Source organism: Ornithorhynchus anatinus, chromosome 7 (assembly GCF_004115215.2).
Source record: "Ornithorhynchus anatinus isolate Pmale09 chromosome 7, mOrnAna1.pri.v4, whole genome shotgun sequence".
NCBI lineage: Eukaryota > Metazoa > Chordata > Mammalia > Monotremata > Ornithorhynchidae > Ornithorhynchus > Ornithorhynchus anatinus.
This window is the reverse complement of record NC_041734.1, coordinates 48,853,909-48,878,514: the sequence shown is the minus strand read 5'-3', so window position 1 is coordinate 48,878,514 and position 24,606 is coordinate 48,853,909. Positions and strand designations below refer to the sequence as shown.

Sequence of the window (24,606 nt, the reverse complement as noted above, 5' to 3'; positions counted from 1 at the left end):
TTCCTATTCTTCTTTCCACTGCTCATGTTTTGGGTTTTTCAGTGGTATTTATTATGTTCTTACAATGTGCCAAGCTCTGTTCTAAAAACTGGAGTAGATACAAGTTAATGAGTTTGGACATAGTCCCTGTCTCACATGGAGTTTACAGTCTAAATAGGAGGGAGAATAGGTATTTCACGCCTGTTTCACAGTTTGAGGAAACTGAAGAAGAGAGAAGTTTAGTGACTTGCCCAAGGTCACACAGCAGGCTAGTGCTGGAGCCGATATGAGAACCCAGGTCCTCTTACTCCCAGGCCCGTGCTCTTTCCACTAGGCCGCCCTGTTTCCCGGGGTCACCTTGAATCTGTCCCTCAGCTTTCATTTTATTAACATACTTCCTTGTTCCCTGGCAGATGATGATTCAAAAAGAAGACTGACAGAATATTGTCATTTTGTCTTTGGAAGACGTAGGTTGGGGGGAATGCCATGCTGAAGACTGATACCTAGTCAATGTGGCCATAGATAAAATCCTTGAGTTTTTTTCCCTGCTTAAAACTTGCTTATTTTATAAGGAGGAAAACTTTATGGAATCGACAGTTCATCACAAACAATTGTCTTTTTAATTTTTTTTCTTTCAGTGGATTTGAAATTGGCAGGCAAAACTGGGCAGATCCTCTTGTATGCCAACCTTTAGTTGATCATAGAATAAACTTGCCCTCCCTAATTTTCAGCTCTGTTCCTTGGTTTATCTGGGTGAGAAGGAAATTCAGCCTTTCTATAGCCCATAGCAAGCCCTTTCTTTCCAGGGATGATGTCAATTTTAAGCAAAACCCTTTCTCTGTGGATATCTACCCTGATTGAGGAAAGGTCACTAAAGTGCTAGCAAAAGCAATCACTATTTTGTTGGGTCAGTATAATGTTGCTGAAATTGAAACAAGTGGCATTGAATACCATCCAGTCTTCATCAAAGAAACTTTCTGAACTTAGGAAGCATGTATGAACCCTGGCTTTGGTCCAGAATTCATGGAAGGAGGAGACTTCCACACCCCGAGGATTATCTTCTTAGCATTCCTCTAGCAGCTGCCTGGCAAATGTTACCCAGTATCTAAGATTATTTTGAAACTTTGCCTTGAGGAAGGACATCTTGGGAGAAGAGTATAAAGATAAGCCTCATTTTTCGAGGAATGGGGATTTCAGTGACATTTTGTTTTCATTTTAGTTTAACCCTCCTGAATTTGACCTTCTCCTTCAGGCCAAGCTGAGTAAACCGAGGTGACTTCAGGATGTTCTAGGAAATAGTGTTTGGATGATGTCCGCATCACATTCCCTTCACCATCAATCCTAAACCGATTCTAGTTTGGTTCTCAAAGTGTGATGCGACTCCCTTGGAAACCTGTGGTTATTGAGGACTCGACATTGCTTTAAAAATCTGGCCTAGTGGTCTCGCTTTACCATTTGCTTTCCTAAATTCCTCTACAGGTTATTTTTCAGATGCTCTATAGTGTGCTTAAACTGATACTGCATAAAGCGGCAGAGAAGTAGACATGTCTGAGAGGATAAAATCATATTCCAAAAAGGAAGAGAACATAGTGAATGAGGGTGATTTGTCCCATTCCTGTGCCCCACGCTGTTGCCTGAACACGTACCACTGGGGCTTGATCGGCAGCGGCCCGGGATCCTGTAGCGAGGAGGTGCCCAGACCGGATTTTGCTTCACTGCAATCTCTGCAGAGACTTCTAGCTGACGATGCACTCAGCACAACTGAGCTGTATAATTCTGCACTTACAAGGCACTCTGTAGTATTTATCAATGAGGGAACAGTATCACGTCCTATGCCTTTCTGTGGAATCACTCCAGACTTGCTCAAGCTTCTAAATTTCTTTGAAAAAAAAATTAGGAAGGAATTAAAATAGGTGGTACTTTGAGCCGGTAAATCCACAGTGGGAAGTGTGTGATTGTTACCTCAGAGCAGAACAATGTACTAAGCACTAGGGAGACTACAGTGGAGTAAGTAAGCACCATTCCTGCCTTCAAGGAGCTTATAATCTAGTGGGACACCCCTCCTCCCCCACCACTGTTTTAAGAAACTTCCCCTTGTTGCCACAATCTGTAAAGTGTTCCTCATCATCTCCATACCTTTGTAGGTGATTCCGGAGCACAGTCATCAACAGACAGCAGGTCCTGGTGACTGTCTCTCTCAAAGACTTTTGATGATGCTCCATACTCTGTGGAATTGGAAGTGTTTCTTGGTGGACTGAAGGCATATTTCTGACACTAGCTTTCAGATTCCCCTTTGCATCTTCAGAAGGGCAAAAGAATAGTTTGAAATGGTCTGGAGCTAGCAGAGAACCTGCTTTGCTGCAGTGATGATGCACACTGCTCACAATTAAAGCAGAAGGGAGAACAGGTATTTTACAGAGTAGAGAAACAGAGGCACAGAGAAGTGAAGTGACTTGCACCAAGTCACACAAGTAGGCAAGTGGCAGATCCAGGACTCAACATGGGACTCCTGACCCCAGTCCCGTGCTCTTTTATATGGCCATAAATGTCCATTCAAGACTGAGGACCCTAAACTGATCCCTCATGAAAAGGCAGAAATTCTAATGATCAGCACGTGAAGCACTGCCGTGATCTGGTTTCCCACTTTCTTGGAATGAATACCCAGTCCCATATTCTGTCTTTGTCATCTTGATTCTTCTGTGGATAATCTTGCCAGCTTGGTGCTGTCACCTTAGACTGCCTTAGCAGAAAATGTTGTAGTATCATTTCATTCATCTTAACCATCCATATCATCTTAGTCAGCTCCTTAGGCAGCAGGTGGAAAGTCAGTTGTCAGCCTGTGAAATCTTCCTTTCTTGCAGTGTGCATGTACTTGGTGAGGGGTGTGCAAAGGAACAGACACTGGGGTGTGTGTGGTGGGGAGAGTAGGAGAGGAGGCCATAAAACCTTTTAACAGATGTGATCCAGTCTAAGAAAGTATGTAGAATCCACGTGGCCAGGACATTCCCGAGGAGAACTGACTAAAGCAAACACCCCCTGGTATGTTCCCGTCGCTCCTCTCGGCCTATCTCCCCTTGGATCCTACTGCACCACCGGTTTCTTGGCTGGCATCCTACCAGCCTAACAGATGGGCACCAGTGGAAGCAAGCAACAGAGCATGGAGCAGAATCAACTGAGTTTTATAATGTCAGGAGTCCACAGCCGGGAATGCGTCCTTAACTCTTTATCCTGAAGTTGCATAGGTTGCGTACGGTGAAAAGGAGAAACTGGCGCTTAATGGGCAAAAGGGCAGTCTCCTCAGAAGGAGCTGATGATCCTGGGGCACTTAGACTTCATTCTGAGCATCTGGCAGGCCAGACGAAGCATTCGAAGGTGGGGTGGCCTCGTTCTCATCCCTGATCAGACCCAGTTGCTGGCTTGCATTTGCTCAAGGTAAATAACAGTCTGTGCCAGGTGAGGGGTAAGGAAGACCGAGTCATTCCTAGTACTTCCTGGAATGAGGGGCCTTAAACTGATAGAAAAAACATCTCGTGGGCTGGTAAATGATCCGAACTTATTTAAGTCTGCTCTAGCTCCTTGAAATTGCGGCAAGGAAAACGAGGGGCTTTCACACAAGTGTATTCGGCATCAGTCTGGTAAATGGTTACCATACCGTCGAAGGACCATAAGACTCTCTAGCCAAACAGATATCAGATGAAAAATAGAGGGAAAAGGAAGTATTGAACTTTCCCACAACAGAGAGGAGATTGAGGCCCAGTACTTAAACGTTCTTAAATTTTCCATTTCTAAACCTCGGTATGTGTGGGGTATAGTCTGGAAAGGCTCACCCCCAGGTTCCCCTCCTTAAAAATAGGGGAAAGACTGTAGATGGAGGTCAAGGAATAATTAGGGCTCAGGGGCAGAAAGAACCATAGCAAGGTGGGAGGAAAGACTTTTTTTCAAGGGGAGATGAGTCAGAGAAAAAGTGTTACAAGTACCACAAACACACACACACACACACACATATAAACAGAGTCTGAGCCTCAGGGTCAAGGGAAAGGGAAGAGAACACAACAGCTTCTCTGAAGGCCCTGGCTGACGATTTCTTTGCTGAGGCTCCAGCCAATCTCACTGCTAGGTTCCAGTTCCTAGCTTAATCCCTTCCTCAAGGAAGGGCAGAAGAGAAGGAGGGGAAGTAAGGGAGGCAGCATTGGGTTGTAGCAGAGAGTTTATCTTTGGGTGGTAAGACTTAGGGAAATTTTTCTGGCAAGTGTTTTATTTATTTATTTGCTTTTTGTGTGTCCTGCTACACATCAGTACTGAATCAGTTTTAACAAATGGGACAGAGGGAGGAATTTGTGGCAGAAAGAAGTCAGTCAATTTTGTCTATTCTTATGGCGATCGCCCGTCTAGACTGTAAGCTTGTTGTGGGCAAGAAATGTGTCTGTTTATTGTGATATTGTACTCTCTCAAGTGCTCAGTACAGTACTCTGCACACCATAAGCGCTCAATAAATAAGACCGAATGAATGAATCTAGAAGCCATAGCAAAGGCTGGGGGAAGGAAACACATTCCGTCGTAAAGAACAGATCCCAGAAAGGAGAAGTGGACCCTCAGGGGTCAGTAGAGAGATGTTGGGATTAAAATGGACAGACAGTAGCAGGGTGCAGAAAAAGTCATTTAATAATAATCTTGGTATTTGTTAAGCGCTTACTATGTGCAGAACACTGTTCTAAGCACTGGCGTAGATACAGGGTAATCAGGTTGTCCCACGTGAGGCTCACAGTTAATCCCCATTTTACAGATGAGGTAACTGAGGCACAGAGAAGTTAAGCGACTTGCCCACAGTCACACAGCTGACAGGTGGCAGAGCCGGGAGTCGAACCCATGACCCCTGACTCCGAAGCCCAGGCTCATTCCACTGAGCCACGCTGCTTCCCCATATTTAATACATATGGTATTTGTTTAGCACTTGGAGCTAAATTCTGGGGTAGATACAGCACATCATATCAGATACAATCTCTCTCCCACAGAGCGCTCACAGTCTAAGGGGCTAGAGAACAGGTGTTTATTCCCCATTTTATAGCTATTGAAACTGAGGTACAGAGGTGGCAAGTGACTTGCCCAAGGACACATAGCAGATAAGTAGAGGAGATGGGATTAGAACTCAGGTCTTCTGATTCCTATGTGTCAGGTAGAAGGTCATTTCTGACAGTGTGATCTGGCAGAATTTATAGAGGATATGGTGTCTTTTTTGCCAAAAGATCAAGTTACAGTATCTCTGGGATCATCGTCCCACATGGAACAGGGACTGTATCCAAATCGATTTGCTTGTATCCACCCCAGCTGTTAGACAGTGCCTGGCACATAGTAAGCACTTAGCAAATATCATTATTATTATTATTATTATCCTGGATCATGTAAGGCTGGGAGGAAATTAAAGGTAACCCTGCTGTCATCACTCTACTGTCGGTCTCTTCTCCTCCTACCAGTTTCTTCAAATTACAGTCTCCCTGATTTCTTTATTCCCCTTTCCAAGTTTTGAGGTCAGGAATAATAGCATTAGGTCATGTTATAGTTTGTCATCTTTAAGAATTGTAATTTGGTCTGTACTCACCAAACGTGGCTAAATTGAGTTTTTATTAATATTTGATAACAATGATTCTAAATCCACTTTTGGAGCCACTGTGTGATCTAAGGAGCAATGTCTTTGGCTTTAGTTCGTTTTCACAGCAGCAGGGAAGGGACAGTACCACAGTGTTCATTTCTCTTTTCATAAAGGAGAAGTCAGAGTCCTCAAGGCCATAAACTCGTGTGCAGAGAAGGTGTCTACCAACTCCAATGTACTGAACTCTCTCACATGCTTAGTACAGTGCTCTGCACACAGTAAGTGCTCAATAAATGTCAGTGAGAAATTATTTGCTCTGAGCTATGGTTGGAATCTGCCTCAGAGTTCAAGATCTTGTGATTCCCAGATAAAATCACACCTCAGGATGTGTTGTTTCAATAGCAGTAATAATAATGTTGGTATTTGTTAAGTGCTTACTGTATGTCAGCCCTGTTGTAAGCGGGAGGGTAGATACAAGCTAATCAGGTTGGATACAGTTCCTGTACCACGTGGGGCTCACAGTCTTAATTGCCATTTTACAGATGAGGTAACTGGGCACAGAGAAGTGAAATGACTTGCCCAAGGTCACATGGCAGATAAATGGCAGAGCCAGGATTAGAACCCAGGTACTTCTAATTTCGGGGCCCCTGCTCTGTCCATTAGGCCATGCTGCTTCCTGCTTTGATTCTAGACAGTAACCCATAGCAGTTTGCTACGTCAGAAGCTCCCTATCCAAAATTTAGTTCTTTTTTCAGAATCAGATTTGTTAATAATAATAATAATAATTATGATAGTTAAGTGCTTACTACGTGCAAAGCACTGTTCTAAGCGCTGGAGTAGATATAGGATAATCAGATTGTCCCACGTGGGGCTCACATTTTTAATCACCATTTTTGCAGATGAGGTAACTGAGGGACAGAGAAGTTAAGTGACTTGCTCAAGGTCACACAGCAGACAAGTGGCGGAGCCGGGATTAGAACCCACGACCTCTGTCTTCCAAGCCCAGGCTCTTTCCACTAAATCACACTGCTTCTCAAAATTATGGCATTTGTTAAGCACTTACTATGTGCAAATCATTGTTCTAAGCACTGGGGAGGATACAAGGTGATCAGGTTGTCCCACGTGGGGCTCACAGGCTTCATCCCCATTTTACAAATGAGGTAACAGGCACAGAGAAGTGAAGTGACTTGCCCAAAGTCACACAGCTGACAAACGGCAGAGCCGAGATTAGAACCCATGACCTCTGACTCCCAAGCCCGGGCTCTTTCCACTGAGCCACGCCGCTTCTTGGTTCCTTTACCGCAATAAATTATAAGTATTTGTTGAGTGCCTATTGAGCAGGACACTGTGACTAAATTCTTGGGAGGGAACAACAGAAGACAACAGGATCCCAGTCCTCAAAGAACCCAGTCCTCCTGGTAACAATCTGATATCTTTGCATGCCGCTAATGGCCACCCTATGGTTCTCTCATCAGTGTGGCCCCTGTACCAGGAGAAGAGTGGGCTTTCCTGAGGTGGAAGGAAATGTTAGGGAAACCAGTTGGTAGGTTTTAGTCTGTAAATTGGCTTCCCGTCCCCTGCCTCCATGGGTCTCTTGAGACTGTGTGCCGGAAAGCTGAAGTAGAAACTCTGGTACTCAGTATTAGTGACGGCCGTGGAGTTGGTAGTAATTGCTGCTCTTTCCTTTCTCACTTGGTCTTATCACTGACGCCTCATTTTTCCCCAAAGATATCTGTCTCTATTATGGTGGCCCAAATTCAAGAGTCTCAAATTGGGGTGAGGGTAGGGCCAGACTCAGGGACAGGGATGATGGAGAGAGGAAGGGAAAGCTAAGGGAAAGGGAAGGAAAAAAGAAAAAGGAGATCGTGGGGGAAATGGATAGAGAAGAGAAAGAGAGACCACTTTGCATTTTCTCCTCCTCTGCTTGCCATTCTGCCGCTGCCTACTGTCCACTTCCATTTCCACCACTAGCCACTGCTGGATCCGGGTGGTGGTAAAGGAGCTGAAGGCACCGGATTATGAGTGCCAGATAAATGTCAGCGCCTGGCCTTTCCAAATTTTGCCCTTCTGGGGAGGGAAGAAGGGAGGGAAGGGAGGGGAGGAAAAGAAAAGAGATGGTATGGCTTAATGGATAGAACAGGGGCCTGGGAGTCAGGAGGACGTGGGTTCTAATCCTTGCCACTTGTCTGCTGTGTGACCTTCGGCAAGTCACTTCATTTCTCTGGGCCTCACCTACCTCATCCAGAAAATGGGGATTAAGACTGTGAGCCCCATGTTGGAAAGGGAATGTGTCCAACCCAATTACCTTGTATCTACCCCAGCACTTCGACAGTGCCTCGCACCGAGTAGCACTAACAAATACCACAAGTATTATTATTATTGTTAGTAGTAGTAGTACTGAGAGAGGGAGAGGTGGAGAGGGAGATTCAGAGAGAGAGGGGAAGGACAGAGAGTGGGGAGAGAGACCTTGAGCAGCCAATTCAGTTGCAGTATGATGCTGGGGATGAGGGAAGAAAAAACAGTCACTGCTCACCGTGGGGCAGAGGGGATTCTGACCCACCTGGGCAAAAATGGGATCCTTAATGGGTCCTACCTAAAGTCTGTCAGGTATAAGGGCAGAATCCCAAAGTTTGTGACCATTCCATTTAAGGGAGTCTTCCGGTCACTTTGGACTCAGTGAATGTGTTCCTCTAAGTAAATGTGTATGTTTTTGTGAATCTGTGGGTGAGCACTTATGCTGCTGCATCTGTCGCCTCCACCCTTCTCTGTCTTCAGTTGATGTTTTTGGAATACTCATGTAAGTTCCATGCCCTGTCCCATTTTGCATGGCAGAAAATGTGGTCGCTTTCATGGCAGGGTGTATTTTACTGGAGCTAGTATCAGAAGTCAAGAGATTCTCCTTTTGATTATTGTTCTAGCAATTGCTTTTTTAAATTTTACACTCAAGGTGTCTCTTTGTCACATCTCTTTGTCTTTGCTCTCGACTCTCTTTCTCCCCCACCACTCTTCTCCCAACCACTCTCTTTTTCCACCTCCTTTTTCATTCCTCTTCTCTGCCTAAAATCCCCCACACCTTTAGAGTCTCCTTCAGCCTTAGACAAGACTGTGATCTATAGAAATTGTGTATTTAGAGCTCCCTTGGAAAGTCCAAAGCAGTGTCTTCCCTACATCCCGCACTCATCCCTCCAACCCCTTCGCTTCTCCCTAGGGAATGACTCTTGGTTCTGTTATGTGCCCTTCACTTCTTGGGGTCAGTGTCTACTTGGTTGGGGCGGGAAGAGGGAGGCGGGAGAGGGGAAGACCGATGATGGTGGTCTTAGCTCGCCCCCCTGAGGTGTGCAAAAAAGAAACAGGGAGGACTGGTGTATCTGAGGCAAGGGGTCAGCATAAGAAGGGTAGGGGCCACTTTGGATCCCATCAGGTAGAGGTTCCCACTGACACTGCCGCCCTTAGCCATGAGTAGGCTTCCTCGTTTCCTACCCCGAGGGCCCACCTGGTTCATATCTTGTATCTACCTTTATTTTTTAAATACCCTCATTTCTGCCAGAACATATGTTTCCACTAAGCAACTTGGCTAGCTCTGACAGCGTGCCTCACTGCTGGAGGAAAACGTTTTGCAGATACACACGGAATCAGACGTGGGACGAACACTACACCGAGCTTTTTTCATAACACGGCATTTTAGGTGGGGCCTGTTTTTTCCCGAACGACTTGTTTTTCATACTTCAGATAAAGGAAACCCAGCGGCTTGTCCAACTGCACTGAGGAGAAAGCAAGCAAGGACAGGGTTCTCTTCCCTTTTTATGGTACCAGCACTTCCCGGAACAAGGCTTCCGGGCAGCGCCGGCTCAAATTTAGGAGGCCCCACTTCTACCGACCAGAGCCACAGAGCTGGTTGGAGCAACGTGAAATGGGGCCCCTGGGATCTTATAATTGTGGCACTTGTTAAGGGCTTACTATGTGGCAGGCACTGTACTTAAGCACTGGGGTGGATACAAGCGAATCGGGTTGGACACAGTCCCTGTCGCACGTGGGGCTCACAGTCTTAATCCCCAATTTATAGATCAGGTAGCTTAGGCACAGGAAGTAAAGTGACTTGCCTAGGGTCACACAGCAGACAAGTGGTGGAACTGGGATTAGAACCCATGACTTTCTGACGCCTAGACCTGAGCTCTATCCACTAGGCCAAGCTGCGGGGTCATTGGTTTAATGAACAGAACCTATCTTCTGCTCCTTGAACCCTAGCCCGCACTCTCTCCTCCCAAGCCAGGCTGGAAACCCCAGACCCACTCTTGGAGTTTTGCCCCAGGCCCCAGGCTACCTGATGAGGATGGGGTTGGGATGCCCTGACCCAAAGGTTATATACAGGTCATTTACTAGATTGTAAAAACTCTATTTATGTGTATAATGAATGCAGATGGAGAGCGGGCCATTCTGGGAGAGATGTGGCCGTGATGTCGCTATGGGTCGGAAACGACTCGACGGCATAAGACAAGACTAGCTCCTAGAGGGCAGGGATCGTGTCTATCTAGTGTTCTCTTCCAAGTGGTGTGTTCTGCATTCATTCATTCATTTAATCATATTTATTGAGTGCTTACTGTATACAGAGTACTGCACTAAATGCTTGGGAAAGTACATTATAATGAATAACAATAAACAGGACATCCCCTGCCCATGACAAGCTTAATCTGCACAAACGTGTCTACTAATGTTCTCCCAAGTGTCTAGTACAGTGTACAGTATACACTCTCAGTACCCAATAAATGTTTGATTGATAAGCACTAAATCAATATCTTTGATCAACTGATTGACCTACTTTTGGTTTTTCTCTGGAGATACTATTCCCCTGATATTTACATCCAGAATCTAAAAAGATTCTTCTCTGTGAGCCTGCTCTGATGTGCCCAAGGCAAGGATCGAGTCCTTCCGCATAGGGACCCCACCTCACAGTAGGCTTGATGTTCTGCCCAACACGTTCTTGGCTCCCTCTGCATGTTAAATCGGTCCTGTAGATACATTTTGGAGCCAACCACCTGGCAAAAGTTTTTATCAGCCTTTCCCACTTGAGCTCTTGTCAAGACGGTGATGTATCCAATAGGGGAGCTAGAAGCATCCCAGAGAAGTGGAGCTCTAGCTCTCTGGGACAGATTTTTAATTCTTTTTCATTAAAATGCTTCCTTGCTGGTACTCTGTTGTTTTTTCAGTAGCTCAACCACTGAAATGTTTATGAAGCATTCTTCTTTAAGAGAAGAGTGCCCGTAAGAACGGGGTGATATTATTTGCGAGAGCCATTCGGACCTCAATTTCAAGAAAACGTTAACTTTCAACTAAATCCCTCCCTGGGTTGTCGAATGCTTTTCTATCTGCTTGATAGAGGAGAGCACTGCACATTATTCTTTAAAAGAGAGAGGAACAAGAAAGAATGGGAAGTTCAAAGAAAGGAGAGAAAAGTGAGGATGCAGGAAAGCTGTCTACCAACTCTACTGTTTTGTTATATTGTGTCATAGTACAGTGCTGTGCACACGGTAAGCGCTCGATAAATAAATAATAAATTGAGGGAGGCCATAGGCACATCACGCTCGTTGATGCACGGGAAGGATTTTAGTTATCTATCATCTGAGATTTCAAATGCCCCCGGAGGGTCTGTTCTTCGGTAAATGCCGAAGGGGATTAATGTTAATGGGAGTCACATGCACAAATGTACGCCAGGCCCCGTGAGGACAGACTTCAAGGTGGCGAAGCACACAACCCGTCAACAAGGCGTCAGCGCGGAGAGGCAGCCAGACGCAAAAAAGTTCCGCGTGCCTTTCCGAGGGAAAGCTAGCCGGGAGCGAAAATTGAAATGGTTTGGAACAGTGAAGCGGGGGTGGTGGCTTTGGGGCCGGGAAGAATTTATTATTATTTGCCATACTGGTCTGTGGGGGTGGGGGAAAGGAACTCTGTTAAACCTGGCGTGTGATTGATTTCTCCCCGGGGAGTTGCCCAGTTAAAAGGCAGAGCGTGTGTCTATCGGCGGCCTTCTGGACAGCGGCCACGCTCCAGGGCCACCGCCGCTGCCGTTTATTTATGGTGCTCTATCAGCCGCTGTGGGCCGCGATAAGGTTTATGAAAATCAAAGGCGTCTCCAGAAGGCAAAGGCTAGATCGAGTCCTGCTGCTTCGTTCCCATACTGATCGGGATCAGTGACTGCTTTCGATCCTCCAGTTAAGAATCTTTGAGCCAAAAGCAATGTCTCTTCCCTACTTCTTCTTTTTCCCAGGCATACACAAGCTGACTCTCTCTCTCTCTCTCTCCCTCCCTTCCTTCTTTCTCTCCCCCTCCAGTAGTGATTTTCACATTTGGATTCAAGCAGCATGGCCTAGTTTCCACAGGCCTGGAGTCAGAGGATCTGGGTTCTACTCCCTGCTCTGCCAATTGCTTCATTCATTCAGTCCGTCGTATTTATTGAGCGCTTACTTTGTGCAGAGCACTGTACTGAGCACTTGGGAAGTACAATTCAGCAACAAATAGAGACAATCCCTGCCCACAGTGGGCTCACAGCCTAGAAGGTGTGACCTTGGGCAAGTCACTTAGCTTCTTTGTGCCTCGGTCCTCCTGTTCTCTCTCCTACTTAGACTGTGAGCCCCATGTGGGACAGGGACTGTGTCCAACCTAATCCACTTGTATCTACCCCAGAGAAGTCAGGTGACTTGCCCAAGGTCACACAGCAGAGTAGTGGCAGAGCCAGGATTAGAACCCAAGTCCTTCTGACTCCCAGGACTTGGGCAAGTCACTTGACTTTTCTGGGACTCAGTTACCTCATCTGCAAAATGGGAATTCAATACTTCTCCCTCCCCATTAGACTGGGAACCCTGTATGGGATGGGACTGTGTCTGACCTGCCTATCATTTATCCATCTCAGAGTGTAGCACAGTGCTTGGTACGTAAGTCCTTAACGGAGACCACAGTTATTATTACTGTTATATAAAACACCCCACCACTTCACTATTACTAGTTTTGATGGTAGAAAAGGTTCCAGATAATTTAACCCTCTGGAATGACTTTACTGTCTACTATTCTCCTTTCAACCAACCAATCCATCAGTTGTAATTATTGAGTGTTTACTGCACGCGGGGTACTCTAACACAATATCACAGAGTTGGCAGACACGTTCTCTGCATCCTCACTTCTGTCTCCTTTCCTTGGAGTTCCCACTCTCTCTCGTCCCTCTCCCTTCTAAATAGTAATCACAATTATGGTATTTGTCAAGCACTTACTTTGTGCCAGGCACTGTTCTAAGTGCCGGGGTAGATACAAGAGAATTGGATTGGGCAAAATCCCTGTCCCTCATAGGGCTCACAGTCTCTTAATCCCCATTTTGATGAGGGAACTGAGGCCCAGAGAAGTGGAGTGACTTGCCCAAGGTCACACAGCAGACAAGTGTCAGAGTCAGGATGAGAATCCATGACCTTCTAACTTCCGGGCCTGTGCTCGATACACTAGGCCACGATGCTTCTTAATGATAATGATAATAGTGTCATTTATTAAGCGATTAATATGTGCTAAGTGATGAAATAGCAGATAGATCGGACCCAGTCTCTGTCCCACATGAGCCTCACAGCCTAAAAGGGAGGAAGAATAGGCACCTTATCCTCATTTTACAGATGAGGGAACTGAGGCGCAGGGATGTTGTGACTTTCTCCAGGTCACAGAGCAGAGAAGTGGCATAGCTGAAAATTCTGCTCCCCAGAGTCATACTCTCCCCCAGGCCATGGTGCCTCTTGCCTTCTTTTCTACTACTCTGATTCTGTTCAGGAAGGTACAGGATTACACTTCAAAATTATTACTCTGCATATAACCCCTCTTCACCTCCTACTTTCTGCCTCTTTCTCAATCAGTTTCCTGACTGTCAAACCCCTCTTAACACAGCATAGAATTCTAAAAGGAGAGCAACCAGGTGTCCCAAAATAGTCCAGACCATTACTTGTCCTGGGATTCTATTCTTCCAACCTAAGGACCTTTCATGAGATTCCCAATTTTGTTGGGGCGGGGGGAGGAAAAAGAACCCCATTCAGGCCAGTGGAGTAGAGAAGGAGATTCCCCAGCTTCCTCTCCTCCTCCTCCTCCTTCTCCTGTTTTTTCTCCTCTTTCGTTTCCTCTTCAGAGAGCAGCAGCACTGCTTCAATAGTTTGCACTTGGTTCTTTGAGATTGTCCTCAGGAGTTGGCAGTAAGGCCAAAGCATACAATACAGCCACCTATAACCGGTCAGCTCCTGCCATTTTATTCATTGCTCAGGCTGTTTCCCAACTTCCGAGGGCCTCTTAGCTAAAAATATCTCTCCTTTCTAATGAAGCACCTATAAAGTGAAGTTAACCCTGTGCCTTTAGAAGTAAATTGGATTTGACCCGGAGGCTTCAAAGGAGTTCAAATTGGAGGATCCTCTCCACACTGCTGAAGCTCCAGATAGTCTGGATGCTGTCTTAACAAGCAGCAAGTGGAAGAGGAGACCAAAGTCACTGACTTTCCCTCCCACCACTCTCACAGATGGGCTGATGATGATGATATTTGTTAAGCGCTTACTATGTGCCAAGCACTGTTCTAAGTGCTGGGGTAGATACAAAGTAATCAGGTTGCCTCACTTGGGATTCACAGTCTTACTCCCCATTTTACAGATCGGGTAACTGAGGCACAGGGAAGTTAAGTGACTTCCCCGAGGTCACATAACCGATAAGTGGAGGAGTTGGGATTAGAACCCACGACTCTGACTCCCAAGCCCAGGCTCTTTCCACTAAGCCACGCTGCTTCTCTCCATTCTCTCCTGATGAGAAGGAGAGGGGCTCACTGGGAAAGAGTGAGGGTTGATGACAAGCTGCAGTGGTGGACAATAGGCTTCTAGCCACCACTGACGTTTGTTAGTTTATGAAAGACTCATGTCCTCTTATAAAGATTTCTTCCCATCAGATATAACGTTACTGAAATTCAACCCAGCACTAATCAGAGCTCAGAAGGCTGGAAGATTTTGAGACATGAAGGAGGGGTGTTTGATTTTATGATGTGGTTATGAGTTACACAACAAACTAATAAAATAACTCAATAAAAACCGGATAAGAGGCAGGGTTTGCAGTGCCTTATGGAAGATGAGTCCTCCTCCTATAAGATCTCTATGAGAAGCAGCAGAAGTCACTTCACTTCTCTGTGCCTCAGTCACCTCATCTGTAAAATGGGGATGAAGCCCCATGTGGGACCTGGACTGTGTCCACTGTGATTAGCTCACATCTCCCCCAGTGCTTAGTACAGTGTCTGACACATAGTAAAAGCTTAACAAATACCATAAAAAATTCCGTTGCTTGCCCAATCAATTCTTACCAAGGCCAGAGAACCTTTGAGTGGTACTTTTAACTCCAAGCAGGAGATCAGGGTAAGAGATGTTAGATTCCTCTCTCTCCCTTGCTGTAATGTCTCAGTTCTCACTTTAGTCCACTGATAAGCGGTAGCAGGTCCAAAACACACTGGAGGTTTGAGATTTGTTTGGATTTAAAGCATGAGAGGTCCCTTTTGGTAATGGCAGTGGTCTGTCAAAGATGCTGTGGGACCAACTTGTTTTTGCCTCATTCAGTTTCAAAATCACTGAGCTTCCCGAAGCTTCTAGGTTGTATCCCAATTGGGTTAATCCCATTCTTCTCCACGGGCAATAGATGGGCTAAGCATCATGGGCCACACAGTGGCAGGAAGTCTTGTAGTATATTTTTGAAAATGGAGATCAGTCAGTAGAATTTACTGAGCGCTTATTTTGTGCAGAACACTGTAGTGAGCGCTAGGGAGAGTATGGTATGATGGAGTTGGTAGACCTGTTCCCTGCCTATAATGAGCTCATTACAATTTGGAGATCCCTTCTTCCTCTTGGAGAGGTGGCTAGTAACCTTTTGAAGAAAGCTGTTCAGTGAGGGCTCTTCTTGAGTCCTAAGATCAGGGTAAAGGGAAGAGCTTGGCCACTGAAATCTTAAAGAAATTATTGTGTTTACAAGTGACCCTCTGAAAGATTCTTACCAATCCCTCAATGGCCCTAAAGTACAACCCGCCCCAGAGAAAGAACAGTCTGAATACGTCACAGCATTGAAGTTCCCTGTCCTTCCTGGAATTCTGGCAGGGAAGAAATCTGCATTCTCCTAGGCCAGGGTCAGATGAGGCAAGAGATGGGAGAGGTCCTTGGCAGGAACATGGCATTGTCAGACAGTGAAGACTAGATTAAATCCTGTTGTGTCTTACCCAGAGGGATACCAGACTCCCAAAGAGTTCTACCTCACCCCACAAGGCCTGAAAAAGGAGGCCACGTCTATTTCATTGCTAGTTACTTTGGATTGTATTTTGTATATTGACTATATTTGCAATTTCTAAAAATGTCTTGCTTTGAAATCTGTTTCACAACCTTAGTTATAAAAACGCTCCAGTTGCAAACAGAATCCTGTAGTCACTATTTTATGTTATAGTTCTGATTTCAGGATCTGTCAGAGCAAACTGGGAAGGGAGAGTTGGTGAAGGAGAGTTTTGCTGTTATCTTTCTCATGAGAGGTTGTCGACTAACTCACTTGTTCTGGCCCACGGGCCGGTTTCAGAGCCATGAAATCTCTGCCCCCCCACTTCACCTCCCCTCAGCTAAGCTCCCTTTCCCCCTGCTCCTCCCCCCTCACTTCCCCTCCCCTCAGCACTGTGCTCGTTTGCTCATTTGTACATATTTTTACTACCCTATTTATTTTGTTAATGAGGTGTACATCCCCTTGATTCTATTTATTGCTATGGTTTTTGTCTGTCTCCCCCGATTAGACTGCAAGCCCGTCAAAGGGCAGGGATTGTCTCTATCTATTGCCGAATTACATGTTCCAAGCGCTTAGTACAGTGCTCTGCACATAGTAAGTGCTCAATAAATACTATCGAATGAATGAATGAACATTACAAGGGAGTGGATGGCTTCAGAAGGTTCACCGTATTCCTTAATACATTGACTTGGCATATATTTGTTCAGTGCAGTGGTCCCTTGCCTGGCTATTTAATGGGTTCAGTAGCAAGTAACCACCTCCATGCCATATCCTTGAATCACCCCTACATAGCACAACAGCGTGGCTCAGTGGATAGAACCTGGGCCTGGGAGTCAGAAGGACCTGAGTTCTAATCCCTGCTCTGCTGCATGTCGGCTGTGTGACCTTGCCCGAGGTCAAGTAACTTAATTTCTCTGGGCCTCAGTTACCTCATCTGTAAAATGGGGATAAGAGTGTGAGCCCCATGTGGGGCAGGGACTCTGCCCGACCTGCTTGTTTCTACCCCAGTGATTAGAACAGTGCTTGGCACATAGTAAGAGCTTAACAAGTCTCATCTTATGCCGTCGAGTCGACTCCAACCCCTAGTGACGCCAGGGACACCCCTCTTCCAGAATGCCCCACCTCCATCTGCAATCCTTCTGGTAGTTGTAACCATAGTTTTCTTGGTCAAAATACGGAAGTGGTTTTACCACTGCCGCCTTCCGGGCAGTAAACTCGAGTCTCCTCCCTCGACTCTCTCCCACGTCTCTGCTGCCTAGCATAGGTGAGTTTTGACTTGTAGCAGATTGTCTTCCACTCGCTTGCCACTGCCCAAGCTAGGAATGGAATGGACGGGCCTCTGCTCGACTCTCCCTCCCGTAGTCGAGACTGGTAGAGTATCGGAAACTCTCCAGGTGCGGCCCTGAGAGGGAAGCTTAACAAGTACCATAATTATCGTTACCACTGATCCGGGAAAACCAGGTGCCCTCCTTCCCTCGAGCTCTACTGGTACCACTTAGAGGTGTTTGGAAGGGGAGGAATCCAGAGAGATCATGGAATGGGGAAACCTGGTGTCCATGAGGGCACGGGCGAGGGAATCCCTACGGTTCAGAAGCAGTGTGGTCTAGCAGATAGAGTATGGGCCTGGGAGTCGTAAGGCCCTGGGTTCTAATTCTGCTTCACCAGCCGTCTGCTGTGTGACCTTGGGCAAGTCATTTAACTTCTCTGTGCCTCAGTTACTTCATCTGTCAAATGAGGATTCAATACCTGTTCTCCCTCCCACTTAGATTGCAAGCCTTTTGTGAGACAGGGACTGTGTCTGAACTGATCATCCCGGATCTTCCCCAGCGCTTAGAACACATAGTAAGCACTTAAGAAATGCCGCAGTTAATTCAGGAACCTTCTCTTGGATAGCCATCTCACCACCTCCCTTTTGAGAATGGAGTGACTATTATAGACAATGATTTATCTCTTGAAGTTGGTCCTTGCTTGAAACTTAGATTATTCCTGGTACAATAGCTTCTCAGCCCTCTGCCTCCTGGAACATAGCAGTCACTTAGAAGAGAGGCACTCCCTGCCCCAGCCCCAAAATGCAGGTTCACTCATGAATGACCAAAGCTACTTTTGGTTATCAAGCCATTTTCTCTCCCAGCACAGCCTCCCTAAATACAGGGAACCAGTGCATTCTGTGTAGCTGCATGCCTTCCATTCAATAAATCCTTTGCATTTAAGGGGGTTGGGAAAAGGGCTGCAGCAGAGCAAAATTGGCCCTGGAGACCAGGCAGACAGAAGCTGTGTGGTCTGGATACAGAGTAGAATGACGGAAACTGGGAGCTGACCGGTTCCCAATTGCAGGAACGACCCTTGGAATGTCACGACCTTCTCGGGCCCCAGTGGATTGGTTGGCTACAGAGAAAGCAGAATGTATCCGAAAAACAAAACCAGATGTTACACGTGGGTTGACTTGGCAGACTCTTTCTATTTTCCCCAGAGATCTCCTTCTCCAGAAGGTTTTCCCAGCTGACCCAGATTTATTGAAGCAACTTACAAGGGGAGGAGAAATTATGCTAATCATTCCTCAACCCCAGCTATGGAATGCAGTAGAATGGAGGGCGTATTTAAAGCTGGTGTTAAGACTTAAAGAATTTGACTTCTGGTATTCTTTATTCTGCAGGAGTTTAGGTTTAGCCAGGCTAGATCTTGCTCTTCCAATCCAAGCATACGTGGCCTAGTGGAAAGAGCAGGGGATTGGGGGTGGAATGGGGGAGGGGAGCCAGGAGCCCCAGAGTGATAGTCCTGGCTCCACCTGCTATATCATTATTATCATCATAATCATCAGTGGCATTTACTGAACGCTTACTGCGTGCAGAGCACTGTATTAAGCATTTCGGAGAGTAGAATACAACAGAGCTGTTAGAGAAGTCCCCTGTCCACAACAAGCTTACAGTCTAGAAGGTGAGACATCCATTAATACAAATAAATAATTTATGATACATAATTTGTCTACATAAGTGCCGTGGGACTAAATGATTTTGGACAAGTCATTTAACTTTTGTAACTTCTCATATGTGGAAATGGGGATAAAAATACTGAGACAGGGACTGTGTCCAATTTGATTATCTTTAATCTACCCCAGTGGTCAGCCCAAGGCTCAGCACATAGAAATTATCTGTCATAATATAACAATAACACTAATATTAATTATTTGATCACTTATTATTTAAAAGCACTGAGATCACTAAAAGAGAACACTGCCATTTTTATTTAAAAGCACTGAGATCACTCAACAAAGAACACTGCCATTTTAGCAGCCAAAATAATTGTGATTGGGTGTCTAGTCCATGCAGTAAGCACAAAGTATGAACTCTAGAAAAAAGCTACTTTCTGCTTCCTCTTTTGTAACTTGGCTCTCTGATGTGTAACCACCGAAATGTCTGAGTTTGTGCCTTTTGCATTCAGCACAAGAATGGGGCTGAAGCTAATTCTCAACCTTGTCTTGTATCACTGAGGATGATGCTAGTCCTTGGCCCGTGTTTCTATAGGTCTTTACTGTCGGGATATGAGAGAGTAATGGAGAGTTACAGGATATATTTTGTCCAAAGTTTGGTCTTGTAATTTTCAAATCATTGTAATTGAAGTGAACTTGGACTTGTTCAGGATTCAGCCTCAAGAGCATGAGGTCTAACAATTCAAGATGGATTTTTTTTCCATTCCCACCCATGGGAGTAAAGAGTATAAGGGAAAAATCTTAGGCTTCCTCTTACAAAAGCTAACACCTAGGTCATTTTGGGTGTAGCCAAAGGGATAAGGAATATTTTGCTTGAACCTTTACTTCTGGTGAGTCTACAGAGTAATTCCTTTCTCCCACACACAGTTCCCTATGATTTAAACTGTGAGCCCCATTTGAGATAGGGATTGTGTCCAGCCTATTATCTTGTGTACACCCCAGCTCTTAGTATAGTGCCTGGCACATAGCAAGCACTTACCAAATACCATAAAAACAAAAACAAAGTAGAAAAACACATCCAGGAGTGTATTCAGGTTCGCTAAACCAGACTTAGAGTAGACCAAAACAGCTTCGATTTTCTAATGAAATAGAGAGGAAAGAATGAATCTTCTGCTTTCCAAATTAAAAAACAAACAAAAAAAAAAACAAAGGAAAGAAGGAACAAGGTCATGATTTATGGAGCCCTGGCAAAACATCAGAAGTTAATTCAGTCATTTACAGTAAAATCAGACAGGACAGGACAATGAATATGAAGTGAGGTTAAAACACCTATTACAGGAACAATTTGTTCATTTGACATCAAAATAATGGCACTTATCCTTTTGTTGGCCAAAGTAGCTAAGTGATTTTGAGAGAGACATTTATCCATCTGAGGAACAGGAAAGTGATGTAAAATGGCACTGTGATATTTTTTCCTTGCATAGATTGAGAGCGTTCTTGGATTAGCCTTGTTTTGTTTGTTTTGATTTGGTTTTTTAAAATGCAGCCAGATCACTTCTAAGTATTAAGTACTGCAGCTGGAAACTTCAAGATGAAGCCGGCAGAGATCATAATTCAGGCCCAGCTCCAGAGAAATGGATCAGCCCTGCTCAAACCAGATCCATAGATGAGTGAGGCAGATTTGTGACTCTTGGACCTGGTTCAAGAGGAAGCTGAATGGGCCTACTTTAAGCCTCGAATAGTACCAGTTGGCCAAACCGGAATTGGTCTCGGGCCCTCTCCCTGGGGGAATAGCTCAGGATGCCAGGAAAGTTGAAATGGTGGGTACCAGGGTGGATATTGATTGGGTGGGTGGGTGGAGGGGGAGGCATCAGTTTATGCTGAGTCGAATCAATAAATCAATCCTATTTGAGAGCTTACCGTGTGCAGAGCACTGTACTGAGCATTTGGGAGAGTACAGTGTAGCAGAGTTAATAGACATGTTCGCTGCCCACAAAGAGCTAATGGTCTAGAGAGGGCAACAGATGATATAAATAAATTACAGATATGTACATAATTGCTTTGAGGCTGAGGGAGGGGTGAATAAAGGATGAAAATCCAAGTGCAAGGGGTGATGCAGAAGGGAGTGGGGGAAGAGGAAATGAGGGCTTAGTTGAACATGGTCTGTTGGAGGAAATATGCTTTTAAATATAGTTTTGAAGGTGGGAAGAGTGATCATCTGTCAAATATGAAGGCGGGTGCTCGAGGCCAGAGGCAGGATGTGGACGAGAAGTTGGCAGTGAGATAGATGGGAATGAGGAAGAATGAGCAGGTTGGCATTAGGAGAGCAAAGTGCACGGGCTGGGTTGTAGTAGGAGAACAGGGAGGTAAAGTAGGAGAGGGCAAGGTGATTGAGTGTTCTAAAGCCCTGGTAAAGAGTTTCTGTTTAATGTGGAGATGGTTGGGCAACCATTAGAAGTTCTTAAAGAGTGGGTAAACTGGATTGAACAGAATTTTAGAAAATTGATCTGGGCAGCAGAGTGAAATATGGACTGGAGTGTAGAGAGAAAGAAGGCAGGGAGGTCAGCAAGGAGGCTGATGCAATAATCAAGATGGGATAAGTGTCCTTTAGACTTGTAAGTTCCTCTAGACTGTATGCTCATTGTGGGCAGGGAATGTCTACCAATTCTGTATTATTGTTGTAGTCTCCCAAGTGCTTAGTACAATGCTCTGCACACAGTAAGCACTCAATAAATATGACTGATTGATTGGATTAACATGGTAACAGTTTTAATGGAGAGGAAACGGTTGATTTTAGAGATGTTTTGAAGGTTCCGGTAAAAGCTGCGCTCAGCTGCTTGAAGCGAAGACTTTTAAAAAATGGAAAATACTCTTTGTGATCCTAATATGTATGGAGAAAATCTGAACGGCTGCTGGTCTAGGAAGGCAAGTGAAGGCTTAGCAGGAAGGTCCCACTTTAATAATTGTGGTATTTAAGTGCTCACTAAGCACTGGGGTGGATATAAGCGAATCAGGTTGGACCCAATCCCTGTCCCACATGGGATTCCCACTCTCAATCCCCATTTTACAGATGCAGTAACTGAGGCCCAGAAAAGTGAAGTGACTTGCCGAAGGTCACACAGCAGACAAGCGGTAGAGTGGGGATTAGAACCCACAACCTTCTGACTCCCAGGTCTGTGCTCTGTCCACTACACCATGCTGCTTCTTTGTCCATACTGTGTTTATTCTGTCACTTACAAATGCTCAAGGGACAGGAAAATGCCCAGTGAGGGGACTTCTCCTGGAAGTCTGCACTGGCATGAGGGAAGGGGAGTTTTCAGCTCTTGCCACCTCCTAGGGAGGGTGGCCTTGACTTGGAATCAGTATGACCTAGTGTAAAGAGAGACGGCCTGGGAGTCAGAGGATTCCGATTCTAATTCCGGCTCTGATACCCACCTGCCATTTGACCTCGGGCAAATCACTTCTGACTTTTATGTCCCTCAGAAGCAGCATGGCCTAGATGAAAGAGCACAGTCTTGGGAAACAAAGGAGCTGGGTTCTCTTCCCGGCTCTGCCATTTGCCTGCTGTGTGACCTTGTCAGTTGATTTCTCTATGCCTCAGTTTCCTCACCTGTAAAATGGTTATTCAGCATCTGTTTTCCCTCCCACTTAAACTCTGAGGCCCATGTGGAATAAAGACTGTGTCCAACCTGATTAACTTGTATTTACCTCGGCGCTTGAAACAGAGTAAGTGCTGAACAAATACCATTATAAATAAATATACCTTGTCCAGCTGAATTCTGTTCTGCACAACCTCACATTAATTCTCAGTGCAGGGGAACCAATGTAAAATATACTGTGGGGACAAAACTATGCCCTTCATTTTGTTTCTTGTTTGTTTCTTGTTTGTTCCTTTCGGATGAGGTTCAGCATTTGATTGGCCTTTTTGGATTCTGTCATTCATAGGACAGGTGATTCAGAGTTAACAGTGACCCGATATCTCTTTTCTGAGCCATGATTAATAATGCCCCCTCAAATTGGTAGAAGGAGGAGGGGATCCAGCTTTGAAATAGAAAATTTGGCCACTCTAAATTCCAACAGTCTTACTTTGTCCAGTGTCTATGCCGACCTTCTGGCATAAGTCTTGCACCTTGATGAGGTTGCTGGCAGTGTCTATTTCCCTAAGGGGCAAGAAAAAAACCCTTAGCACAGTGCCTAACACATAGAGTGTTTAACAAAAACCATTTTTAAAATAGTCTAATTCCCATCTGTGTATTCCGTACCAGGGCTTAGTACATTGTTTGGCACACAGTAAGTGCTTAATCAGTTCTGTTACTACTTTGTCATCACTCCCGCTCATGAGAATGCAGGTACGGTCCAGCATTCCCAAGAGAATCCTTGCCTTATAAACCGGATGGATTTAGGAGATGCCAGCGGGAAGATCAGCACTCTGGATGCTATTGTGAAACCCCCAAAGGACAGGGACCATGTCTTCTTCCCACCTGTGCATTCTCTCCCAGGCCTTAGGACGGTGTTCTGCACACAGTACGTGCTTCATATATACTATTAGTATTACTTTAATTGAATGGAAATCTGTCTTCAGGTCCCTGGGGAAGGTTAGGGGAAATTAAAGATGCTTTATAACTTCCCCAAACATTCTGCACTGTTTCTTCTCTCTCAGTCCACCCCAGGATAAATGTTTTGTTTTCCTTTGCTCCTATTTGGAATTTTACTTTCCAAGTCTTGCTTGAGAGTAAGTGTCCAGGAGCTTCAAATATGCAACACTTCCATTTAATAAATACAAACCAAAGCTCAGTCTTAAGCAGTTTCTTTGTCATTGATACAGCTTTGTTGCTGGGTTTAAGAGGTTTCCTCCAAAATCACTGTTTCCCTTCTCCTTGCTCTCCTATTTATTCCCTTTTTCAACTTCAGTTTCCCTTTCCTCTTTCTTCTGAACCTTCTTTGGTCTTTCTATCAGACTTTGATTTTTCAGCTTGTCTCTTGCTTGCTCCCAAGAGCGTCCCCTGATTCCACCATTCTATAACTTAGAAAAAAAAAAAATATATATATATATATCCTTTTTAAATGGGGTCCAGCCTTAGGGAAGCAAAGGGATCTCATTGATTTCCCTCATCTTTGTCACAGAAAATCAAACACAAATTAATTTTTGTTGGCTGCATAAGAATAAAGCTAAGTCAAAACTTAGGTCCGAACCATCGGCACAAAGTCAGACTGGCGAATATCCACCCGTCCATTTTTTGTTGTTGTAGGATGAATGACATTTTCTGTGAGCAAGTGATGTGGCTTTCAAGAGCTCACTACACATTTTCTTAAATGTTAAAAATTTTCAAAGCCGTCAACTAAAAATGTGGTCACTCTAAAGGTCCATCATTCTACATTTAAAATTGTTTCTACTTGGAATTTTCCTTTGTCTCAGAGCTTCTTTCATCATCAATATCATCATCATTTGTGATATTTATTGAGCGCTTACTGTGGGAAGACCACTGTACTAAGTGCTTGGGAGAGTTTAATACAACAGAATTGAATGCAGAATGCAGCAGACAGCACATGGTATGACTGGGGAATGGAAAACTCCTTCTGCTCCAGACCAGTGCAACTTGTGCTCACAGAGCAGGAGCAGAAGAACGCTGAGCACTATCTGGTTAACACTAGCTCTGATCTTTGAATACAGGGGAAATTCTGACGCTCAGGGTGCGGCCTCTGGGGAGGAGGTTTTGGACCATGGGGGTGATTTAAATTGAGGAAGGCCCTACAGATTACTGTTCCTAAACAACTGTTGGTATTAGGTTGGGGGCAGAAGGATGATTAGCTGCGTATATGA

The 24,606-nt window shown here is 45.0% G+C and overlaps 1 long non-coding RNA gene and 1 other non-coding gene across 3 annotated transcripts in view; both read right to left on the bottom strand.

Moving 5' to 3' along the window:
• Positions 1–24,606, bottom strand: part of LOC114813342 — a 108,370-nt gene that overhangs the window by 21,008 nt on the left and 62,756 nt on the right. Inside the window, exon 1 of one of the 2 annotated variants that reach the window (XR_005660152.1) lies at positions 22,872–22,941. The exons of the other annotated variant lie outside the window; for it this stretch is intronic. This is a non-coding gene — a long non-coding RNA (uncharacterized LOC114813342). Of the gene's footprint in view, positions 1–22,871; positions 22,942–24,606 lie in introns of those variants that run through there. 2 annotated transcript variants of the gene reach the window in all.
• Positions 17,134–17,271, bottom strand: LOC114813389. Its single transcript, XR_003761111.1, has one exon. It is a non-coding gene; the product is annotated as a small nucleolar RNA SNORA7 (small nucleolar RNA).